This window comes from Chanodichthys erythropterus, chromosome 1 (assembly GCF_024489055.1).
Source record: "Chanodichthys erythropterus isolate Z2021 chromosome 1, ASM2448905v1, whole genome shotgun sequence".
Taxonomy (NCBI): Eukaryota; Metazoa; Chordata; class Actinopteri; order Cypriniformes; family Xenocyprididae; genus Chanodichthys; species Chanodichthys erythropterus.
Genome location: NC_090221.1, coordinates 36,667,624 through 36,671,740, shown reverse-complemented (window position 1 = coordinate 36,671,740; position 4,117 = coordinate 36,667,624).

The following is a 4,117-nucleotide window of genomic DNA, read 5'->3' as shown; positions in this document are numbered from 1 at the left end:
CTGTTTTTGCTTTAAATCTTGAAATTAAATCTCAATTAATTCAAATAAAAAACAAATGCTCATGCAATGTGATAGCATCTTTGTTTGGATTGTGATTAAAAAGCAGTGGTTCCCTCTAATTTGCAATGGCTATGTATTTTTGTTTATAATAATAATAATAATAATAATAATAATACATATCTGCAACCAGTATCAGAATCGGCCAATTTGCTTGTAAAAATAAATAAAACTAAAAAAACTAACTAAAAAACTAAATACAATCTGAATAGATGCCTTTTAAATTTTAGGATGGTGGTCCTTCATACAGGATGGTGACATTTTAGGGTCCATGACATCTTAATGATTGAAAACCCCTTGAGTTATAGAAATTAAATAAAAAAAAAATTTAAGTTATATTAATGTCAAAATCTTAATAATAATTTAATTGGCAGCAAATTCATCGACAGTAAATACTTTTCCACTGAACTTTCTAACAACGCTTGAACTTTCCATTCATCAGAGAATCCTGAAAAATAAAATGTATCACAATTTCCACAAAAATATTAACTGTTTTCAACATTGAAAAGTTTCTTGAGCAGCAAATCATCATATCAGAATGATTTCTGAAGGATCATGTGACAGAAGACTGAAAATTCAGCTTTGATCACAGGAATTAATTATGTTTTTACTATATATTCACATAGAAAACAGCTGATTTAAATTATAATAATAATTCACAATTTTTACTGTATTTTTGATCAAATAAATGCAGCCTTGGTGAGCAGAAGAACCTCAACCTTTTGAGCGGTAGTGTATATTCTGACTGAAAAAATATTCATGCATCTCGAATATTTCATTATTTCACCATGTTCTTTATTTAAAAGCATAAAATGTACTTTTCCCCTGATAGTCTTCAGCTCAGAATAGTCACTTGTGGAGGGTTTGCAGCTGTGTGTGCGTTGCTGTGGTGACATCATCAGCCAATCATGACATCATTTTCCTTTGGTTAGTCACATGGTATTTAAAGCTCAGCTGATTGGCTCATGTTAGAAGTCCGAAATCTCAGAACATAACGATTTTTTTATTAATTTAGCTTGAGTTGGCCCAATGAAATCAATGATCCGACTCTTGTGAAGGCAGGAGATCTTAGAGAGGAAAGCAAAGACAGTTTCAGCTCTCATCAGGAAACACATCCATTACACCGACCGTTTGTGGACCTAATGGTGGCAGGTTTATTCCTTCTTTAAGCTATCCAATCAGAATCCGGAATGCAGGGAAAGCCTGTTAATTCCAATCAGAGGTTTAATGAAACATGTTTGTTCAATTTAGCTTTATGGTGTTGGTTTTCGCAGCCGTTTGCTTCGGGCAGCCGGCTTAAAGTGCCTTATGAAGACAGAATAGACTCCTCCTCCGTCAAAGCAAACATAAATAAGCTTCCCTGCGCTTCATTTAGCCGCATTAGTGTCGCACTAATACTGTTTGGGCTCCCGCCAGCAGCTGGAGTCTGCAGAGGTGCACACGCTCTCTCTGAGATTGGGTGAGATTGGCTGAACTCTGTCCTGGATGAAAGCAAACAACAGCTGTGCTGAAAATACAGGTGTCAGGAGGGAATGTTTTGGGTTCGGTGGAAGTTTGAAGGAATAGTTCACCCTAAAATGACTTTTCTGTCATCATCTACTCTGGTCGGAAAACGGATACAAAAAGAGCTCCGTGTGATGTGAGGAACATTCCCACATTTACTGCTAATCTTCCCCCGGAGCTGCTCAGTGCTGTGAATGGATCACTGAGCTGAACTTGAGAGTCACAGGAGTCAAATTCACGAGGAAATCATTCCAGACAGTTTTGTGAAGTGAAAAAAAAGCACATGATTTGTTCAGAAATTGGACGTTGCTGCTTCTCTGATGAACTCCACACTAAAACTAACGCTTGTGTTTCACACTGAAGTCACACGGAGAAGCTTTCAGTGATCAGTTCCTAAAAGATCCTTTAGTGTGAAGAACATCTGAATAAAGATTCTTTATACCCCTTTATTCCTTCCTTCCTTCCTTCCTTCCTTCATTTTTCCTTCCTTCCTTCCTTCTTGTCTTGCTTCCCTTTCTTTCTTTCTTTCTTTCTTTCTTTCTTTCTTTCTTTCTTTCTTTCTTTCTTTCTTTCTTTCTTTCTTTCTTTCTTTCTTTCTTTCTTTCTTTCCTTCCTTCCTTCCTTCCTTCCTTCCTTCCTTCCTTCCTTCCTTCCCTCTTCCTTCCTTCCTTCCTTGCTTCCCTCTTCCTTTCTTTCTTTTCTGTATTCCTTCCATCCATCTATCATCTATCTATCTATCTATCTATCTATCTATCTATCTATCTATCTATCTATCTATCTATCTATCTATCTATCTATCTATCTATCTATCTATCTATCTATCTATCTATCTATCTTTCTTTCTTTCTTTCTTTCTTTCTTCCTTCATCCCTCTTCATTTTCATTGGATAGTTTGGGATGGCCAGGCATGATGGGGCTGTTCTTGTTTTTTCCATAATTTTATTAATTTAAAAATAAAACAGCAGGTTGTGATGATGTTTATGTCATGCACATACTATATATTGTAATTGGAAATCTGCTTGTTTTGTCTTTTATAAAGGTTCCATATGAAACCATCAATGCCAATAAAAAAGTGTATTGAAAGTCATTCAGTTTTGGAATGACATGGATGAGTAAATGATTAAAGAATTGTCAATTCTAGGTTAATGAAATGAAAATAAGCTCAAGTGAGCATCTACAGTATAATTTGACTTCAGCACACTTACAATGAAAGACTTGCTTGAGGGTTTAAAACCTTGAGTTACCTTCATGAATTAACTAATGGGATCTTATTGTAAAGTGTTACTGAGATTTTTTCACTCAAAAAAGTTTTTTCTAGAATTTTGAAAAGTAGGGTTCAGTTTTGACTTTCATAATATTTTCCTTTGTGTTCCACTGCTGTCTTATGTGGATTTACTTCTGGTTATGGACACGACAGGAAATTATTAACAGGATTGACTTGGTAGCTTTGCCTCAGGTTCAGCTTGATATTTTTGTGGTTTCCAATCCATCTAAGAGAAAAAAATCAGTATCATCCCTTTAAGACAGAACAACTTTCACTTTGACCATTGTGGAAGACAGAAGCAGATAGCAGGAAGAATGTTTTCTGAATGAGTAAAAGGAAAGAGCACTGGATTGTTTGGTTGCTGAATTCTTTTAACTCTTTCCTGGCACTGATAGAATTTTCCATGTTTTCACTGTTATGTGGTAGAGGGCACTATTACACATCTTCTGAAAGAGTAGAGTATCTCCAGATCAAACAAGCGATAAAAGCATTGCTTATACACGTTGTAGTTGCAACTTTTGGTTCAAAAAACACTGGCGGAGAAAGAGTTAAGGGCAATAATTAAAAAACATGAACACTTTTCAAAACATCTTGACACAGCAGTACTGTCTCAACCAATGGCGTGAGTTTGGGGCAGGGCTTTCAATCCTTCCATCCAATGACAGACCGTTTTGAAAACAGCGGTTCGCTTTGATAAATGACACACTTCACCTTTAAGAACTTGGCCGCAGGTATAGTGGACAGTAAAAGCTAAAACTGTGGCTGTAAAAACTAGACCTTATGTATAAAATGTTTAATGTCTAATGATGTCTGGCAGTGGCTGTTTGAGCTTTAACAAGTGATCTCTGTCTCAGCTTCTGTAACACTGCCATATAACATTTTCACAAGGACTCTTTTACACAACAAAAGTGAAATGATTGATGTTGGTTCAAGCCTGTAAATGCAAAACAAAATCTTTGATTTTCTCAGGAAGTTGGACTAATCTGATCATATATACACACTACTTTTCAAGAGATTAGGTCAGTAAGACATGTAAAATGTTATAAGAGTCTATTTCAAATAAATGTTCTTTTGGACATTCTATTCATCAAAGAATCCTGAGAATTCAAATGTATCAGTTTCCACAAAAATCTAAAATGTTTTCAACATTGATAATAATCATAAATGTTGCTTGAGCATCAAATCATCATATCAGAATGATTTCTGAAGGATCATGTGACACTGAAGACTGGAGTAATGATGCTGAAAATTCAGGAATAAATTACACTTTACTATATATTCACAAAGAAAACA